The sequence below is a fragment of the Garra rufa genome, unplaced genomic scaffold (genome assembly GCF_049309525.1).
Source record: "Garra rufa unplaced genomic scaffold, GarRuf1.0 hap1_unplaced_001, whole genome shotgun sequence".
Taxonomy (NCBI): Eukaryota; Metazoa; Chordata; class Actinopteri; order Cypriniformes; family Cyprinidae; genus Garra; species Garra rufa.
In genome coordinates this window covers 19,496,779-19,519,059 of record NW_027394276.1, presented here as the reverse complement: position 1 = coordinate 19,519,059, position 22,281 = coordinate 19,496,779, and the positions used below count along the sequence as shown (strand labels likewise).

The 22,281-nt window shown below is 39.4% G+C and overlaps 1 long non-coding RNA gene across 1 annotated transcript; it reads left to right on the top strand.

Annotated features, from left to right (window-relative positions):
• Nucleotides 1-17,903: 17,903 nt before the first annotated feature.
• On the top strand, nucleotides 17,904-20,368 carry LOC141302376 (uncharacterized). The gene is made up of 3 exons (XR_012342378.1): nucleotides 17,904-18,102; nucleotides 19,554-19,630; nucleotides 20,233-20,368. It is a non-coding gene; the product is annotated as an uncharacterized lncRNA (long non-coding RNA).
• The last annotated feature ends 1,913 nt before the right edge of the window (nucleotides 20,369-22,281 follow it).

Genomic DNA, 22,281 nt, shown 5'->3' with positions numbered 1-22,281 from the left:
GTCTATCGAACTGTTTCCCGGATTACCTACGTTGTTCCTGTTTTCTGGCGTTTACTCCTGCCTGTTGACTATTCTAATAAATGCTGCAATTGGATCCGCACGTCTCTGACTCCTCCCTGTGACAGAAGACTTCGCCGCACACAAGGATCCAGCGGCTTTATGGTGTCATCCGGTTCCAGCATGAATCCAATGGTACAGATCATGCTGCTCAAGCAGGGTGAGCGGACAATCGAGGATTTTGTTGTGGACTTCATTGAATTAGCAAATCTGTCGTCGATGGATGAGACGTGCCTCATGATTTTTTTTCGTGGAGGACTCTCGGAGCCATTGGCTTCCAACATGCCAAATTTTGAACCTGACTGGACTCTGCACTATTACATGGATCTGGCTCTTTTGTTGTGTGGCTCTCCGTTTACTGTGGGTGAGGTTGAGCCACAGCACAAGACTGCTACCACCAAGTCAGGGTCTCCACTGCCAGAGCGCCCTCCAGTGACCGCACCACCAGAGCGCCCTCCAGTGACCGCTCGCTCAGAGCCTGCTCTTCCAGAGTCTCTGCTGGAGACGCCCAGCCCTCCTGAGTCTCCGCTAGGGTCGTCCAGTTCTCCAGAGCCCGCTCCTCAAGAGCGCCGTCCAGAGCCCGCTCCTCAAGACAGCCTTCCAGAGACTCCGCTGGTTCAGCCCAGCCTTCCAGAGACTCCGCTGGTTCAGCCCAGCCTTCCAGAGCCTCCGCTGGTTCCGCCCAGCCTTCCAGAGCCTCCGCTGGTTCCGCCCAGCCTTCCAGAGACTCCGCTGGTTCCGCCCAGCCTTCCAGAGACTCCGCTGGTTCCGCCCAGCCTTCCAGAGACTCCGCTGGTTCCGCCCAGCCTTCCAGAGACTCCGCTGGTTCCGCCCAGCCTTCCAGAGACTCCGCTGGTTCCGCCCAGCCTTCCAGAGACTCCGCTGGTTCAGCCCAGCCTTCCAGAGACTCCGCTGGTTCCGCCCAGCCTTCCAGAGACTCCGCTGGTTCCGCCCAGCCTTCCAGAGACTCCACTGGTTCCATCCAGCCTTCCAGAGACTCCGCTGGTTCCATCCAGTCATCCTGAGATTCCTGTCTGCCCGGTTCTGGTCACGGAGCTCATGCATGGACTGTTCCCACCCACCCTCCCTGCTGCTCCAGTTCCGCCACCTCTGTCTCCTTACAGTCCCTCTGCTCACCCACATGCCACCTTCGGTGAAGAGGACTTGCCGTGGGACTGCCAGTCTCCATCGGTGTCCAGACTGAAGGACCCCTCACCATCACCTCCAGTCTCAGAGTCCTGGACTCCACCTCGGCCCTCCGACCCTGCGGCTCCACCCCGGCTCTGTGCTCCCTCGTCTCCGTTGTCGGCCGCCGGCCCACCAGCTCCTCCGGGCTCCATCGTCTCTCCGGCTCCGCCCCGGTCAGTCGTCGCCCCACCTTCGCCTCTGGACTCTACTCCTCCGGCTGCGCCTCGTCACTCCGTCCTGCCGGCTCTGTGGACCTCCTCCCTCCCGTGGGCACAGCCTCGATCCTCTGTCACTCCGGCTCCGCTGTGTACCTCCGGACCTCCATCTCCGCCGGGGTCGCCAGAGCCTTGGGTTCCGCCTTGGCCCTCCGGATCCTCTGTGTCGCCCAGGACCATCGACTCTTCGGTTCCGCCTCGGGCTCCACCGGCTCCTCCTCCGTCGGTCGGCCCCATGCAGGAGCCAACCCTTCCTCCGCCATGGCTTCTCCCTCCGTCGGCTCAGCCTCAGTTCGTGGTTCCAGTACCCCTACATGGACCTGGCCCTCCATCCCTCCCCCTGTTCCGCCTCCGCTCCACCACCCTCCAGGTTGTATTAGGTGGTTAGAGCGTCTGGAAGCCGCTCCTTGGGGAGGGGCTCTGTCACGTATCTGGTCTTCCCTGTCATCATGAACTCTTGCACACACATTCTGGACTTCAATCCCCATGGGCCACTGCACCAATCACTGCACACAGCTGCTCCTTGTTTCCCACTGAACTGATTGCTGCATACACCTGTTTATCATTTACCCACATGCATTTAAGCCACTCACACACACAGCCACCTTGCGAAGTCTTATTGTTCCTATGGTCATAATTCTAAGCGTGTTTCTCTGTGTTGGATTATCTGTGTATGACTCTGGACTGTGTACCCCGTTGACGATTCCTGCTTCCTGCCATTGCGACCATTGCATGTCTATCGAACTGTTTCCCGGATTACCTACGTTGTTCCTGTTTTCTGGCGTTTACTCCTGCCTGTTGACTATTCTAATAAATGCTGCAATTGGATCCGCACGTCTCTGACTCTCTCTGTGACAATTACATTAGAGGCTGAAAACTCAGAAAACAGCGTTTCTGCTCCGAAGAAAAGTGGGTTCATGCAATGTTACTGAAACTCGGTCCAATATTAAAATCCTATTCTGTGCATGAATAAAATACCTTTTGCAATGCAGAAATGCACTTATTAATGTGTTATAAGTGTTTTCCATGTATTATTACATTAGAGGCTGAAAGCTCAGAAAACAGCGTTTCTGCTCAGAAGAAAAGTGGGTTCATTTAATATTACTGAAACTCGGTCCAACATTAAAATCCTATTCTGTGCATGAATAAAATACCTTTTGAAATGCAGAAATACACTTATTAATATGTTAGAAGTGTTTTGCATGTATTTTTACTAGTGGTGGGCCGTTATCGGCGTTATCGTGCTGCGTTAACGTGAAACTCTTATCGCGCGATAAAAAAAATATCGCCGTTAATCTATTCTCAAATTTGGGTTGGGAGCTGGGTCTAAACTACGCAAGCTATGATGACTTTCACCTTGATAGTTTAACGCGGATGTATACCGAAGACTGTAGAATATGGTTGCGCATTTATGTCTCCTCCGCCAAAACACAGAAGGGATCGCGTCGTCCTCCATTCATAAAAACCGAATCTACTATAGCGAAATGCCACGTAAATTCGTCGTTTTTTGGATTCATAAATCAAATGTTGGTCAGTCACTTAATTCAAATCGCGTTATGGACTAGTGTCTGTGAAACCTGAAATGCAAAAAGACCGTTTTAAGATGAATCCGATATGTTCCGTTTGCCTAGCTGTATGTATGCATTGCGGAGACAAGCTTTTACTACACGCATACTGAAACACACGTGACGCTCCCGGTCATTTTTGGCATTTTCATCTCACATGAACAGATAAACTCAATCTCCCAAACTGCTGTGAGTGTCACTTTTACCGTTTCATTTGAGAAAACTAGCATCATATCATACTGTATACACAGAAACTTCACGGCAACCTGTCAAAATAAAAGTACGGTGTAACATGTAATGGGCTGGGTAGGTGTTGACGTTAAAAAAACACAATCTAATAGGGAGAAAAAATTTCATTGTTAGTTAGTTAGTAAACACAAGTACATCTAATTGAACATAATTTATTTTCATCAACAAATTATCATAGAACAGCTTTATGAGCTTTATGATCCATTCTCAAAGACTTTAAGTCATTATTTGGGTAGCACACATATTCTGAATGCCTTCAGCAGAATTCAAATTAGCCATTTTAATCTAGATTAATCTAGATTAATTCCAAGATTTAATCTAGATTAATCTAGATTAAAAAAATTAATCTATGCCCACCCCTAATTTTTACGTTAGAGGCTGAAAGCTCAGAAAACAGTGTTTCTGCTCCGAAGAAAAGTGGGTTCATGCAATGTTACTGAAACTCGGTCCAACATTAAAATCCTTTTCTGTGCATGAATAAAATACCTTTTGCAATGCAGAAATACACTTATTAATATGTTAGAAGTGTTTTGCATGTTTTTTTACGTTAGAGGCTGAAAGCTCAGAAAACAGCATTTCTGCTCCGAAGAAAACTGTGTTAGTGCAATGTTACTGAAACTCGGTCCAATATTAAAATCCTATTCTGTGCATGAATAAAATACCTTTTGCAATGCAGAAATACACTTATTAATGTGTTAGAAGTGTTTTCCATGTATTATTACATTAGAGGCTGAAAGCTCAGAAAACAGCGTTTCTGCTCTGAAGAAAAGTGGGTTCATTTAATATTACTGAAACTCGGTCCAACATTAAAATCCTATTCTGTGCATGAATAAAATACCTTTTGAAATGCAGAAATACACTTATTAATATGTTAGAAGTGTTTTGCATGTATTTTTACGTTAGAGGCTGAAAGCTCAGAAAACAGTGTTTCTGCTCCGAAGAAAAGTGGGTTCATGCAATGTTACTAAAACTCGGTCCAACATTAAAATCCTATTCTGTGCATGAATAAAATACCTTTTGCAATGCAGAAATACACTTATTAATATGTTAGAAGTGTTTTGCATGTATTTTTACGTAAGAGGCTGAAAGCTCAGAAAACAGCGTTTCTGCTCCGAAGAAAAGTGGGTTCATGCAATGTTACTGAAACTCGGCCCAACATTAAAATCCTATTCTGTGCATGAATAAAATACCTTTTGAAATGCAGAAATACACTTATTAATATGTTAGAAGTGTTTTGCATGTATTTTTACGTTAGAGTCTGAAAGCTCAGAAAACAGTGTTTCTGCTCCGAAGAAAAGTGGGTTCATGCAGTGTTACTGAAACTCGGTCCAACATTAAAATCCTATTCTGTGCATGAATAAAATACCTTTTGCAATGCAGAAATACACTTATTAATGTGTTAGAAGTGTTTTCCATGTATTATTACATTAGAGGCTGAAAGCTCAGAAAACAGCGTTTCTGCTCCGAAGAAAATTGGGTTCATGCAGTGTTACTGAAACTCGGTCCAACATTAAAATCCTATTCTGTGCATGAATAAAATACCTTTTGCAATGCAGAAATACACTTAATAATATGTTAGAAGTGTTTTGCATGTATTTTTACGTTAGAGGCTGAAAGCTCAGAAAACGTACTCGGTTACTTTCGTAACCGAGTACGTTCCTTATTGATACTTCACTCGTACTGCGTTGTAAGACGCTTATGGGGAACCAGTACAATCCCGCCGTTGCTATGGTAGAGGAACGACTGACATGGCCCTAGCACTAAAGGGCTAATATGGGCCAACTTGTTCAATCAGGATGACCTGATAAACATCCGTTCCAGGGAATTAGTGCAGTTTGGAACTCCAACTGAGGCCAAAGCATACAACATAATATCTACTACTGGTAACAGTTATCCCATTATGCAGAAAGGACCCGAGTCTGTAAGACCGGGACGTCCAGATTATAAAATCTAGCAAATGTGGACGGCGAGGCCCAGCCGGCCGCCGCACAAATTTCTGCAATGGAAACACCACTGGACCAGGCCCAGGACGAGGTGATGCCTCGATTCGAATGGGCTCTTACCCCCATGGGACATTGTAGGCCCACGGAAGAGTAAGCCAGCATGATGGCTTCCACTACCAATCTGGATATCCTCTGTTTCTTGACCGAAGACCCTTTGGTGCGGCCGCCGAAACACACAAACAGCTGTTCTGACTGCCTCTATAAAGCACCATTTATGAGTAGTGCGCATGCGCACAAATGCCTAAGGGAACTTTCGGAGTATAAGAAGGAAACTGTGCTAAATCAAACATAAAATACAGCGAAATGACAGGGAACAAAAAATATTAAGTGAGTGATTAGGTGCTTTGTTCAATACAGTTGCATTTTTTTGAGAACTCTAATCAGTTAAATAGCAGAAGTTATTAGTTGGTGAGGTTAACAACAGCCGTACTTTGTTGAACAAACGTGGTTCAAACGATGAGACCATATGAAACAGTCTTTACTAGCTTATTCGTTTCCACAAAAATGCAGCACAAATAAGCAAGCATTTTAACGTTTGAAATACACTAATCTACAATTATTGTTCAATCGCTGGAGTGTTTTTTTTATTTTTTTAATGCCTTTAAAATATGTAGTTTTGTGAACACGGACGAAGAAACGCCAACCCCCGAAGCTCATCCGTAAACCACATAAACAGCTCATATGCGCTTAATATAGCTCTTTAAAATTATATTCTGTTTACATTGTGTACAGTCGCTGGAGTGTTTTTATTTAAATGCTTTTAAAAGAGGCTCAGTGATGTAGTTCGCAGACCGAGAGCTCGGAGCCTTGACTCTCATGTCAGTACAACAGAAAACACTGGCTGAAGGCAGCTCTCTCCGTTTTAAATGAAACTGCTTGCAAACACCTGAAATTAGCTCTTGGTGTGTTCTAAGGAGTTGACTGAATGAAATCGCTGGAATATTTAAATTTTAAAAGGCCGTATTTATTTTCATTTTCCGCTCCACCCCTTCAGTGGAGTGGAATGGCTTAAACTGGGCATTATTTTTCGTACGTGACCTGTGGTTAGAGGCATTTTTTCTTGTAAGTAAGACATATGGCTAAATAAATTATGTTCTTGGGCATAATTTGCAAGCTAACATGCAGTACAAGCTATAACCTACGTTTAACCTAAATATAAATGATTTTATTCAGTATTTTTGTGCGTCCTCTATAAAGCACCATTTATGAGTAGTGCGCATGCGCACAAATGCCTAAGGGAACTTTCGGAGTATGACGTAAGAGGGAATGTGCTAAATCAAACAGAAAATACAGCGAAATGACAGGGAATAAAAAATATTAAATGAGTGATTAGTTGCTATGTTCAATACAGTTGCTTTTTTTTTTTTTTTTGAGTACTCTAATCAGGTAAATAGCAGAAGTTATTAGTTGGTCATTAAAAACGGCCGTGCTTTGTTGAACTATGTGGTTCAAACGATGAGACCATATTAATGAAACAGTCTTTACTAGCTAATTTGTTTCCACAAAAATGCAGCACAAATAAGCAAGCATTTTAACATTTTCAATACACTAATCTACTATTACTGTTCAATCGCTGGAGTGTTTTTATTTTTTAAATGCCTTTAAAATATGTAGTTTTGTGAACACGGACAAAGAAACGCCAGCCCTGAAGCTCATCCGTAAACCATATAAAGCAGCTCATATGCGCTTAATATAGCTCTTTAAAATGATATTATGTTTACATTGCGTACAGTCGCTGGAGTGTTTTTATTTAAATGCTTTTAAAAGAGGCTCAGTGATGTAGTTCGCAGACCGAGAGCTCGGAGCCTTGACTCTCATGTCAGTACAACAGAAAACACTGGCTGAAGGCAGCTCTGTAAGCCCTTCATTTTAGACAAGGGGAGGGGCGACTGGGGTTGCGCCCGTAGTGTCCTCGCTGTGTCTCCTTTAGGAGGAAATGATGAACACCTGTGTTGGAGCTCTATGGAATCAATAAAGGTATGAGCTGTGTTGTTGTTCGAGAGACTTCGATGTGAGGGCTGCTGAACTTCTTGCCGAGGCTACCGTGCCGGGACGTGGGCTGGATGTTTTCCCGTGACGTATGTTAGGCGATCGGGAGGGATAGTTTTGTAGTTGGGTTTTCCTAACTAGAGTACGGCGGCCGCCACTATTGTTTCGCCGAACGCTATACCCCATGTCCGGTAGCGGGTAAGAAGGCCAGCAGTCCAGTATCTGCTTGTATGTATTTTGATTTGTGTGTATATGAAGAACTTTATGTGCCGGGGAGTCCTGGTTTAATGTGATCCATTGTTGTTGGTCCCCCGGCGCGTGTATTTTTGTTTGTGTCTGTGTGTGTGCGTGCAGGGGGTATTAGGGCAGGTTATTATCATTCATGCGCAACTCCTCCTTGTTTTATATTGACGACGGCTGAATAGTTAGCCAGAGTGGCTTTTATAGACATATTGAGTGATCCTTTTTGGTGTGTATTGACGTGTGTGATTCAACTGATACACTTTTGTACTTGTGGTGTTTGCTGTGTAATGAAATTTGGTAGACTTTGTGGACACATGAACTAATCTTAAGGTGTTGAAGCCCTCTGCTGAATATCTTTGTTCGTTGATATATATTTGCCTATGGTGACTTATGATTCATCAGCCACACTGTTAATTTAGGTATGTATTTAACAACCATTCTAACCTGCTGCTTTGCCCTTTGAGGTTTTAATATTTGTATTAGAATATAATAATAAAAGTGTTACATTTGTATTCCTTAAGGTTGTGTGCTTGAGTCACCCCTGCTATTAATGGCCAAATAAATAATTTTGTCCAGTTAGGAACCTGTGGATCGTTTCATTTCACTACTTTTGGAGTGTTACAAGCTCTCTCCGTTTTAAATGAAACTGCTTGCAAACACCTGAAATTAGCTCTTGGTGTGTTCTAAGAGGTTGACGGAATGAAATCGCTGGAACATTTAAATTTTAAAAGGCCGTATTTATTTTCATTTTCCGCTCCACCCCTTCAGTGGAGTGGAATGGCTTAAACTGGGCATTATTTTTCGTACGTGACCTGTGGTTAGAGGCATTGTTTCTTGTAAGTAAGATATATGGCTTAATAAATTATGTTCTTGGGCATAATTTGCAAGCTAACATGCAGTACAAGCTATAACCTACGTTTAACCTAAATATAAATGATTTTATTCAGTGTTTTTGTGCGTCCTCTATTAACTCACCATTTATGAGTAGTGAGCATGCGCACAAATGCCTAAGGGAACTTTCGGAGTATGACGTAAGAGGGAACGTGCTAAATCAAACAGAAAATACAGCGAAATGACAGGGAATAAAAAATATTAAATGAGTGATTAGTTGCTATGTTCAATACAGTTGCTTTTAAAAGAGGCTCAGTGATGATGTAGTTCGCAGACCGAGAGCTCGGAGCCTTGACTCTCATGTCAGTACAACAGAAAACACTGGCTGAAGGCAGCTCTCTCCGTTTTAAATGAAACTGCTTGCAAACACCTGAAATTAGCTCTTGGTGTGTTCTAAGGGGTTGACTGAATGAAATCGCTGGAATATTTAAATTTTAAAAGGCCGTATTTATTTTCATTTTCCGCTCCACCCCTTCAGTGGAGTGGAATGGCTTAAACTGGGCATTATTTTTCGTACGTGACCTGTGGTTAGAAGCATTATTTCTTGTTAGCAAGACATATGGCTTAATAAATTATGTTCTTGGGCATAATTTGCAAGCTTACATGCAGTACAAGCGTTAACCTAAATATAAATGATTTTATTCAGCATTTTTGTGCGTCCTCTATAAAGCACGATTTATGAGTAGTGCGCATGCGCACAAATGCCTAAGGGAACTTTCGGAGTATAAGAGCGAAACATGTGCTAAATCAAACATAAAATACAGCGAAATGACAGGGAACAAAATATATTAAGTGAGTGATTAGGTGCTTTTTTCAATACAGTTGCATTTTTTTGAGAACTCTAATCAGTTAAATAGCATAAGTTATTAGTTGGTGAGGTTAACAACAGCCGTACTTTGTTGAACTAACGTGGTTCAAACGATGAGACCATATGAAACAGTCTTTACTAGCTAATTCGTTTCCACAAAAATGCAGCACAAATAAGCAAGCATTTTAACGTTTGAAATACACTAATCTACAATTATTGTTCAATCGCTGGAGTGTTTTTTTATTTTTTAAATGCCTTTAAAATATGCACTTTTGTGAACACGGACGAAGAAACGCCAGCCCCGAAGCTCATCCGTAAACCACATAAACAGCTCATATGCGCTTAATCTAGCACTTTAAAATGATATTCTGTTTACATTGTGTACAGTCGCTGGAGTGTTTTTATTTAAAAGCTTTTAAAAGAGGCTCAGTGATGTAGTTCGAAGACCGAGAGTTTGGAGCCTTGACTCTCATGTCAGTACAACAGAAAACACTGGCTGAAGGCAGCTCTCTCCGTTTTAAATGAAACTGCTTGCAAACACCTGAAATTAGCTCTTGGTGTGTTCTAAGGGGTTGACTGAATGAAATCGCTGGAATATTTAAATTTTAAAAGGCTGTATTTATTTTCATTTTCCGCTCCACCCCTTCAGTGGAGTGGAATGGCTTAAGGGCTGGCGTTTCTTCGTCCGTGTTCACAAAAGTGCATATTTTAAAGGCATTTAAAAAAATAAAAAATAAAAACACTCCAGCGATTGAACAGTAATAGTAGATTAGTGTATTGAAAACGTTAAAAGGCTTGCTTATTTGTGCTGCATTTTTGTGGAAACGAATTAGCTAGTAAAGACTGTTTCATGAATATGGTCTCATTGTTTGAACCACGTAGTTCAACAAAGCACGGCCGTTTTTAATGACCGACTAATAACTTCTGCTATTTACCTGATTAGAGTTCTCAAAAAAAAGCAACTGTATTGAACATAGCAACTAATCACTCATTTAATATTTTTTTATTCCCTGTCATTTCGCTGTATTTTCTGTTTGATTTAGCACAGTTTCCCTCTTATACTCCGAAAGTTCCCTTAGGCATTTGTGCGCATGCGCACTACTCATAAATGGTGCTTTATAGAGGACGCACAAAAATACTGAATAAAATCATTTATATTTAGGCTAAACGTAGGTATATATCTGTACTGCATGTTAGCTTGCAAATTATGCCCAAGAACATAATTTATTATGCCATATGTCTTACTAACCAGCAACAATGCCTCAGGTCACGTACGAAAAATAATGCCCCGTTTAAGGCATTCCACTCCACTGAAGGCGTGGAGCGGAAAATCTTCGTCCGTGTTCACAAAACTACATATTTTAAAGGCATTAAAATAAATAAATAATAATAAAAAAAAACACTTCAGCGATTGAACAATAATAGTAGATTAGTGTATTTAAAACGTTAAAATGCTTGCTTATTTGTGCTGCATTTTTGTGGAAACGAATAAGCTAGTAAAGACTGTTTCATATGGTCTCATCGTTTGAACCACGTTAGTTCAACAAAGTACGGCTGTTGTTAAAGACCTCACCAACTAATAACTTATGCTATTTAACTGATTAGAGTTCTCAAAAAAATGCAACTGTATTGAACATATAATCACTCATTTAATATTTTTTGTTCCCTGTCATTTCGCTGTATTTTCTGTTTGATTTAGCACAGGTTCCCTCTTACGTCATACTCCGAAAGTTCCCTTAGGCATTTGTGCGCATGCGCACTACTCATAAAGGGTGATTTAATAGAGGACGCACAAAAATACAGATTAAAATCATTTATATTTAGGTTAAATATAAGATATGACTTGTAGAGCATGTTAGCTTGCAAATTATGCCCAAGAACATAATTTATTATGCCATATGTCTTACTAACAAGCAACAATGCCTCTAACCACAGGTCACGTACGAAAAATAATGCCCCGTTTAAGGCATATCCACTGAAGGTGTGGAGCTGAAAATGAAAATAAATACGGCCTTTTAAAATTTAAATGTTCCAGCGATTTCATTCCGTCAACCCCTTAGAACACAGCAAGAGCTAAACTCAGGTGTTTGCAAGTAGTTTTATTTAAAACGGAGAGAGCTGCCTTCAGCCAGTGTTTTCTGTTGTACTGACATGAGAGTCAAGGCTCCGAGCTCTCGGTCTGCGAACTACATCACTAAGCCTCTTTTAAAAGCATTTAAATAAAAACAGTCCAGCGACTGTACACAATGTAAACAGATTATCATTTTAAAGAGCTAAGCGCATATGAGCTGTTTTATGTGGTTTACGGATGAGCTTCGTGGCTGGCGTTTCTTCGTCCGTGTTCACAAAACTATATATTTTAAAGGCATTAAAAAAAAAAAAAAAAAAAAAAAAAAATTCAGCGATTGAACAATAATAGTAGATTAGTGTATTTAAAACGTTAAAATGCTTGCTTATTTGTGCTGCATTTTTGTGGAAACGAATAAGCTAGTAAAGACTGTTTCATATGGTCTCATCGTTTGAACCACGTTAGTTCAACAAAGTACGGCTGTTGTTAAAGACCTCACCAACTAATAACTTATGCTATTTAACTGATTAGAGTTCTCAAAAAAATGCAACTGTATTGAACATATAATCACTCATTTAATATTTTTTGTTCCCTGTCATTTCGCTGTATTTTCTGTTTGATTTAGCACAGGTTCCCTCTTACGTCATACTCCGAAAGTTCCCTTAGGCATTTGTGCGCATGCGCACTACTCATAAAGGGTGATTTAATAGAGGACGCACAAAAATACAGATTAAAATCATTTATATTTAGGTTAAATATAAGATATGACTTGTAGTGCATGTTAGCTTGCAAATTATGCCCAAGAACATAATTTATTATGCCATATGTCTTACTAACAAGCAACAATGCCTCTAACCACAGGTCACGTACGAAAAATAATGCCCCGTTTAAGGCATTCCACTCCACTGAAGGTGTGGAGCGGAAAATGAAAATAAATACGGCCTTTTAAAATTTAAATGTTCCAGCGATTTCATTCCGTCAACCCCTTAGAACACAGCAAGAGCTAAACTCAGGTGTTTGCAAGTAGTTTTATTTAAAACGGAGAGAGCTGCCTTCAGCCAGTGTTTTCTGTTGTACTGACATGAGAGTCAAGGCTCCGAGCTCTCGGTCTGCGAACTACATCACTAAGCCTCTTTTAAAAGCATTTAAATAAAAACAGTCCAGCGACTGTACACAATGTAAACAGATTATCATTTTAAAGAGCTAAGCGCATATGAGCTGTTTTATGTGGTTTACGGATGAGCTCGGGGCTGGCGTTTCTTCGTCCGCGTTCACAAAACTACATATTTTAAAAGCATTAAAAAAAAAAAAAAAAACAACACTTCAGCGATTGAACAATAATAGTAGATTAGTGTATTTAAAACGTTAAAATGCTTGCTTATTTGTGCTGCATTTTTGTGGAAACGAATAAGCTAGTAAAGACTGTTTCATATGGTCTCATCGTTTGAACCACGTTAGTTCAACAAAGTACGGCTGTTGTTAAAGACCTCACCAACTAATAACTTATGCTATTTAACTGATTAGAGTTCTCAAAAAAATGCAAATGTATTGAACATATAATCACTCATTTAATATTTTTTGTTCCCTGTCATTTCGCTGTATTTTCTGTTTGATTTAGCACAGGTTCCCTCTTACATCATACTCCAAAAGTTCCCTTAGGCATTTGTGCGCATGCGCACTACTCATAAAGGGTGATTTAATAGAGGACGCACAAAAATACAGATTAAAATCATTTATATTTAGGTTAAATATAAGATATGACTTGTAGTGCATGTTAGCTTGCAAATTATGCCCAAGAACATAATTTATTATGCCATATGTCTTACTAACAAGCAACAATGCCTCTAACCACAGGTCACGTACGAAAAATAATGCTCCGTTTAAGGCATTCCACTCCACTGAAGGTGTGGAGCGGAAAATGAAAATAAATACGGCCTTTTAAAATTTAAATGTTCCAGCGATTTCATTCCGTCAACCCCTTAGAACACAGCAAGAGCTAAACTCAGGTGTTGGCAAGTAATTTTATTTAAAACGGAGAGAGCTGCCTTCAGCCAGTGTTTTCTGTTGTACTGACATGAGAGTCAAGGCTCCGAGCTCTCGGTCTGCGAACTACATCACTAAGCCTCTTTTAAAAGCATTTAAATAAAAACAGTCCAGCGACTGTACACAATGTAAACAGATTATCATTTTAAAGAGCTAAGCGCATATGAGCTGTTTTATGTGGTTTACGGATGAGCTTCGGGGCTGGCGTTTCTTCGTCCGTGTTCACAAAACTACATATTTTAAAGGCATTAAAATAAATAAATAATAAAAAAAAAACACTTCAGCGATTGAACAATAATAGTAGATTAGTGTATTTAAAACGTTAAAATGCTTGCTTATTTGTGCTGCATTTTTGTGGAAACGAATAAGCTAGTAAAGACTGTTTCATATGGTCTCATCGTTTGAACCACGTTAGTTCAACAAAGTACGGCTGTTGTTAAAGACCTCACCAACTAATAACTTATGCTATTTAACTGATTAGAGTTCTCAAAAAAATGCAAATGTATTGAACATATAATCACTCATTTAATATTTTTTGTTCCCTGTCATTTCGCTGTATTTTCTGTTTGATTTAGCACAGGTTCCCTCTTACATCATACTCCAAAAGTTCCCTTAGGCATTTGTGCGCATGCGCACTACTCATAAAGGGTGATTTAATAGAGGACGCACAAAAATACAGATTAAAATCATTTATATTTAGGTTAAATATAAGATATGACTTGTAGTGCATGTTAGCTTGCAAATTATGCCCAAGAACATAATTTATTATGCCATATGTCTTACTAACAAGCAACAATGCCTCTAACCACAGGTCACGTACGAAAAATAATGCTCCGTTTAAGGCATTCCACTCCACTGAAGGTGTGGAGCGGAAAATGAAAATAAATACGGCCTTTTAAAATTTAAATGTTCCAGCGATTTCATTCCGTCAACCCCTTAGAACACAGCAAGAGCTAAACTCAGGTGTTGGCAAGTAATTTTATTTAAAACGGAGAGAGCTGCCTTCAGCCAGTGTTTTCTGTTGTACTGACATGAGAGTCAAGGCTCCGAGCTCTCGGTCTGCGAACTACATCACTAAGCCTCTTTTAAAAGCATTTAAATAAAAACAGTCCAGCGACTGTACACAATGTAAACAGATTATCATTTTAAAGAGCTAAGCGCATATGAGCTGTTTTATGTGGTTTACGGATGAGCTTCGGGGCTGGCGTTTCTTCGTCCGTGTTCACAAAACTACATATTTTAAAGGCATTAAAATAAATAAATAATAAAAAAAAAACACTTCAGCGATTGAACAATAATAGTAGATTAGTGTATTTAAAACGTTAAAATGCTTGCTTATTTGTGCTGCATTTTTGTGGAAACGAATAAGCTAGTAAAGACTGTTTCATATGGTCTCATCGTTTGAACCACGTTAGTTCAACAAAGTACGGCTGTTGTTAAAGACCTCACCAACTAATAACTTATGCTATTTAACTGATTAGAGTTCTCAAAAAAAATGCAACTGTATTGAACATATAATCACTCATTTAATATTTTTTGTTCCCTGTCATTTCGCTGTATTTTCTGTTTGATTTAGCACAGGTTCCCTCTTACGTCATACTCCGAAAGCTCCCTTAGGCATTTGTGCGCATGCGCACTACTCATAAAGGGTGATTTAATAGAGGACGCACAAAAATACAGATTAAAATCATTTATATTTAGGTTAAATATAAGATATGACTTGTAGAGCATGTTAGCTTGCAAATTATGCCCAAGAACATAATTTATTATGCCATATGTCTTACTAACAAGCAACAATGCCTCTAACCACAGGTCACGTACGAAAAATAATGCCCCGTTTAAGGCATATCCACTGAAGGTGTGGAGCTGAAAATGAAAATAAATACGGCCTTTTAAAATTTAAATGTTCCAGCGATTTCATTCCGTCAACCCCTTAGAACACAGCAAGAGCTAAACTCAGGTGTTTGCAAGTAGTTTTATTTAAAACGGAGAGAGCTGCCTTCAGCCAGTGTTTTCTGTTGTACTGACATGAGAGTCAAGGCTCCGAGCTCTCGGTCTGCGAACTACATCACTAAGCCTCTTTTAAAAGCATTTAAATAAAAACAGTCCAGCGACTGTACACAATGTAAACAGATTATCATTTTAAAGAGCTAAGCGCATATGAGCTGTTTTATGTGGTTTACGGATGAGCTTCGGGGCTGGCGTTTCTTCGTCCGTGTTCACAAAACTATATATTTTAAAGGCATTAAAAAAAAAACACTTCAGCGATTGAACAATAATAGTAGATTAGTGTATTTAAAACGTTAAAATGCTTGCTTATTTGTGCTGCATTTTTGTGGAAACGAATAAGCTAGTAAAGACTGTTTCATATGGTCTCATCGTTTGAACCACGTTAGTTCAACAAAGTACGGCTGTTGTTAAAGACCTCACCAACTAATAACTTATGCTATTTAACTGATTAGAGTTCTCAAAAAAATGCAACTGTATTGAACATATAATCACTCATTTAATATTTTTTGTTCCCTGTCATTTCGCTGTATTTTCTGTTTGATTTAGCACAGGTTGCCTCTTACGTCATACTCCGAAAGTTCCCTTAGGCATTTGTGCGCATGCGCACTACTCATAAAGGGTGGTTTAATAGAGGACGCACAAAAATACAGATTTAAATCATTTATATTTAGGTTAAATATAAGATATGACTTGTAGTGCATGTTAGCTTGCAAATTATGCCCAAGAACATAATTTATTTTGCCATATGTCTTACTAACAAGCAACAATGCCTCTAACCACAGGTCACGTACGAAAAATAATGCCCCGTTTAAGGCATATCCACTGAAGGTGTGGAGCGGAAAATGAAAATAAATACGGCCTTTTAAAATTTAAATGTTCCAGCGATTTCATTCCGTCAACCCCTTAGAACACAGCAAGAGCTAAACTCAGGTGTTTGCAAGTAATTTTATTTAAAACGGAGAGAGCTGCCTTCAGCCAGTGTTTTCTGTTGTACTGACATGAGAGTCAAGGCTCCGAGCTCTCGGTCTGCGAACTACATCACTAAGCCTCTTTTAAAAGCATTTAAATAAAAACAGTCCAGCGACTGTACACAATGTAAACAGATTATCATTTTAAAGAGCTAAGCGCATATGAGCTGTTTTATGTGGTTTACGGATGAGCTTCGGGGCTGGCGTTTCTTCGTCCGTGTTCACAAAACTACATATTTTAAAGGCATTAAAATAAATAAATAATAAAAAAAAAACACTTCAGCGATTGAACAATAATAGTAGATTAGTGTATTTAAAACGTTAAAATGCTTGCTTATTTGTGCTGCATTTTTGTGGAAACGAATAAGCTAGTAAAGACTGTTTCATATGGTCTCATCGTTTGAACCACGTTAGTTCAACAAAGTACGGCTGTTGTTAAAGACCTCACCAACTAATAACTTATGCTATTTAACTGATTAGAGTTCTCAAAAAAATGCAACTGTATTGAACATATAATCACTCATTTAATATTTTTTGTTCCCTGTCATTTCGCTGTATTTTCTGTTTGATTTAGCACAGGTTCCCTCTTACGTCATACTCAGAAAGTTCCCTTAGGCATTTGTGCGCATGCGCACTACTCATAAAGGGTGATTTAATAGAGGACGCACAAAAATACAGATTAAAATCATTTATATTTAGGTTAAATATAAGATATGACTTGTAGTGCATGTTAGCTTGCAAATTATGCCCAAGAACATAATTTATTATGCCATATGTCTTACTAACAAGCAACAATGCCTCTAACCACAGGTCACGTACGAAAAATAATGCCCCGTTTAAGGCATATCCACTGAAGGTGTGGAGCTGAAAATGAAAATAAATACGGCCTTTTAAAATTTAAATGTTCCAGCGATTTCATTCCGTCAACCCCTTAGAACACAGCAAGAGCTAAACTCAGGTGTTTGCAAGTAGTTTTATTTAAAACGGAGAGAGCTGCCTTCAGCCAGTGTTTTCTGTTGTACTGACATGAGAGTCAAGGCTCCGAGCTCTCGGTCTGCGAACTACATCACTAAGCCTCTTTTAAAAGCATTTAAATAAAAACAGTCCAGGGACTGTACACAATGTAAACAGATTATCATTTTAAAGAGCTAAGCGCATATGAGCTGTTTTATGTGGTTTACGGATGAGCTTCGGGGCTGGCGTTTCTTCGTCCGTGTTCACAAAACTATATATTTTAAAGGCATTAAAAAAAAAACACTTCAGCGATTGAACAATAATAGTAGATTAGTGTATTTAAAACGTTAAAATGCTTGCTTATTTGTGCTGCATTTTTGTGGAAACGAATAAGCTAGTAAAGACTGTTTCATATGGTCTCATCGTTTGAACCACGTTAGTTCAACAAAGTACGGCTGTTGTTAAAGACCTCACCAACTAATAACTTATGCTATTTAACTGATTAGAGTTCTCAAAAAAATGCAAATGTACACTCTAAAAACTCCTGGGTTATTTCTTTAACCCATTTTCTGGGTTATTTGTGTTGGGTTAAAATTATGGGTTATTTTTTCAGAGAGTAACCATTTTCTGGGTTATAGGGCTAATATTTTGACCCAACTCCTGGGTTGTTTAGGTTTATGGGTTATTTTTCAAAGAGTAACCCATGTTCTGGGTTCACGACCCTTCCCCCCGCCCCCGCTGTTGTTCTGGTATTTTCTCACAACAGTCGTTTGAAATAACCGTCACTTGAACTTCACGCTCGATCCCTTTTGGCCTGGGCTTCTTCGGTACAACTTCGTCGCGTATTCAAGGTAAGCAAGTATTTTCAGTCAATGTAACGTAAACTTTTCTGTGTCCATGTCCCCGTTAGTAGTTTAGCACCGTTTGCTGAAAAAATGACCATGGCTTATCATGGTAATTCTGTGGTTAGCATGTAGTCACCCGCAGATATGTAACTAGTTTAAAGTCCGTGTAAAGTGAAAGTAAATGTGTTTTGAGTTTTTCAGACTAAAGAAGAAAGTGTAATTAACCACCCAGCCAAATTTGAATGATTAAAAATAACGATAAGTTCATGAAATTCGATGTCAAAATGGTTTAAATGCTTTTTACACATCGTTGAGAAATACATGTGACCTAAATGACTGAATTCATTTTACACGGTGTTTAAATTCTATTTTTCATAAATTGTGCTGTACTTATCTCATTGTTTTAATACTCGTGGTAATACGATAAGTACAGTGCAGCTAGTGGAGACTTCATGCCGCGTTAAGGGGGTCGTACACCGGACGAGAAGCCGCCCTCGCTGCGTCTAGGACAACTCGAGGTATCGCGTACTTTATCAGTTTATGGCCAGCAATATTGTTACGTTTAAGGATATTATGGGTTTAGATAATGCCAGTACTGTTATGATTGTACTGTATAATTAAAGACCATTGCTGAGACTGCAGTCTTAACACTTACTGTCTGTTAACTAAATTAAATGAGAATATCACCTGAAAATCCAATAACATCAGCAATTTTTCATTCAAGTAGCCGATTTCTGTAAATTAATGTAAAACTAAATTTATGTTGCAGCACATGGTGAAGTCAGTATATACATTAACGACGGTTTGTGAGAAAGAAGAGTAAATTTAATATAAGACTATGTACATTTACGCGCTCAAGTTTGTTATTTCAAATGTAGGCGCGCGGCATGCACACCGCAGGTCATGTGACATGAACTAACCAATTAGCTTCATCCTTTCCCTTAATAGCATTGAAAGCACTTCCAAGTCGGAGAAACAGTTTATCATAGCTGTACAGGAATAAATATTTAAAAAAAAAAATTAATAACAGAGCTACTGCAAATGATTTTTAATGCTGAAAATCCATTTATCCTTTCCTGAATCTTCCGCGTGTTTATGGAGAGCGCAGGTCATGGTTGCTTAGCAACGGCACTCTCTTCTGGAGCGCAAGCGCACGAGCGCTTTGTTGATAGGAGGAAAGCGGGCGCGCCTAGCGTTTTCCACGCGTTTTTAGGCGCGACATGTGAACGGCCCCATAAAGAATAATGTGTTTGTATTTTAAATACCCTTCTCGTCCAGTGTGCAACCCCCTTTAGCCGTGGCTAGAGCGACGAGGCAACACAATAGTTGAGTTATGTTAACCAGCTGCGCTGTGCTTATCATATTATACAGTGCTCTACTGGCTTAAGTAGTAAGAGTTAAAGAAACGTGTCAGGTCTTCAAATTGTTGCTAACTTCTATTGCTATGTTTTCTCCAGGTCATTTTAAATGGACAGCTTTGTCGCTGATAAGCTAACTGAGTGGCGGCTGTCTGAGCTGATAGAGAATTTTAGAGGTGAGTGTTTTACTCTTAACTGCCCTCACATCATCTCTCTATACCTAAACATTTTTTTCTTTAATACGTTTTAAATGTGTCAGTGCAAGATTTTGTGACAGTCACAACTTCTTTGACAGTGGGGAATGCATATCTATAATAACCCTTTTAGTTAAAAGATACTTGTGCCTTGTCTTTTAGCTGTTATGCATAATAATGGGCCAGATATTCACCTTTGCATTAATGTCATTATTACACTTGTTAATGAAAGAAAAGATAGACAGTATAGACTGTATGGAACTCATATGGAAACTGATGCTCATTTAACTTTTTTTTTTTTTTTACAAAGATGTGAATGCACTTAATAAGAAAATGGTGTCTAATGAGATGAGTGGGTCATACAAGACATAATATATTGTATGTGTACATGTATCATTTCCGTTAATTTTGCTTTTAGCCCTTTTAACCCCCTAATTGTTCCTTATCTGTACCTGATGTGTGTTATCTCTACTGCAAAACTTTGTAAAAGATTAAAAATGTCTGTTCATTTTCATTTACATATTTCTATAGTCGTTTTATTTTTTCACACACATACTGATACCTAGAATATTGTTAACCTACAGATGCCAAAGGGGAACTAGCGCTAACACTTCTACCCAACATGGTGCCACAGGCCGTCTACAGGGTTGGGAAGAAGACTGTCCAGCACTCCATTGAAGTGTCCCGGACAGCGTCCATACAACAAATGCCTGTAAGTACAATGGACCAGTTTCTCAGCACCACTCTGAGAGAGAATATTCTTAATTCTAACTATGCTGTACAGGTGAAAGATGGCAATCCAAGTGACATGTTTCATGTGAAAGCTAAAGGGTGAATCCTGATTTAAAAAAAAAAAAAAACCTCCAAGGTTCCTCGCAGTTGTATTTCAGTTTTGAGTGATGCCATCTATGGTAGCTAGAAAGTGAAGTTGAAGATGTTAAGTTTTATTACTCTGAGTGGTTCTCAATCCACATTTTCTTTTACACATTCATGACCCACTCAAAATGAACACATCAATTAAGAACCACAGTTCATTTGGCTTCCTTCCTACAGTTAGTGTCAGCATTATAACACAAACTGGTAGTCTATTATCTTGCTTACAGTTCACCTTCTACACAATATTCACATTCTTTTGTGTATCTTTCTGTCTCTGTCTGTTTTAGGTTGGAACAAATATGGTGGAATACCTCTTGCAATCAAAGCCATTCCTCTCTGTCCTGGCGCTGGGAGACCCCCAGCAATGTGCTTCTCAGGCATTTGTGATATTAGCTGGTCAGGCACTCTGTTTCGGGCAGTTGACGTGTGTTTCAAGGCATTTTATGTTCTTGATATCAACTACCCCAAGCAGTGTGCTCCCGCATGGGAGTTTCTGCAGCAAGTTGTATATCAGATTGAGGGATCTGAATCAAAACCTGTCAAATTTCTTAAGACTGCCTTGCTTAATTGCAGAACTGTTTAATCGTGTTAAGCTGCAGTAATTGACACAACCAATGTTTAAAGCCTCAAGTTCAATCCAGTTATTGAATGTTGTCAAATGTTTGAGAGAGAATAAGTTGTTTATTTTCTATTTTTTAAATGTCTAATTGTTATACAATGTTATTACAGTGTGACCTAAAATAAATAGGTCCAAGTGTGTGTTTTTTTTTTATTGAATTTAATTTAATGCAATAAAAATGTAAAAGTGCTTGAAGTGTGTAAGTGTTTTATTTTCTGAAATAAGGCATACTGGCATAGTTACCCAAGTTAGGTTATTTTTGACCTCTGACCTTTGGTTAAAAAGGGACCTACTAATTTCTGGGTTATTTCAACCCAGATATTTGGGTTGTTCTTTTGACCCAGAAGTTGGGTTATATTAACTACAATGTTGGGTTATTGTAACCCAGCATTTGGGTCAGGTATTTAACCCAGAAGTTGGGTCAAAAAGAATAACCCATTTTTCTGGGTTGAAATAACCCAGAAATTAGTTGGTCCCTTTTTAACCCAGGATTTGGGTCAAAAATAACCCATTATGGGTTAGTTTTGACCCAGGAGTTTTTAGTGTGTATTGAACATATAATCACTCATTTAATATTTTTTGTTCCCTGTCATTTCGCTGTATTTTCTGTTTGATTTAGCACAGGTTCCCTCTTACATCATACTCCAAAAGTTCCCTTAGGCATTTGTGCGCATGCGCACTACTCATAAAGGGTGATTTAATAGAGGACGCACAAAAATACAGATTAAAATCATTTATATTTAGGTTAAATATAAGATATGACTTGTAGTGCATGTTAGCTTGCAAATTATGCCCAAGAACATAATTTATTATGCCATATGTCTTACTAACAAGCAACAATGCCTCTAACCACAGGTCACGTACGAAAAATAATGCCCCGTTTAAGGCATTCCACTCCACTGAAGGTGTGGAGCGGAAAATGAAAATAAATACGGCCTTTTAAAATTTAAATGTTCCAGCGATTTCATTCCGTCAACCCCTTAGAACACAGCAAGAGCTAAACTCATGTGTTTGCAAGTAATTTTATTTAAAACGGAGAGAGCTGCCTTCAGCCAGTGTTTTCTGTTGTACTGACATGAGAGTCAAGGCTCCGAGCTCTCGGTCTGCGAACTACATCACTAAGCCTCTTTTAAAAGCA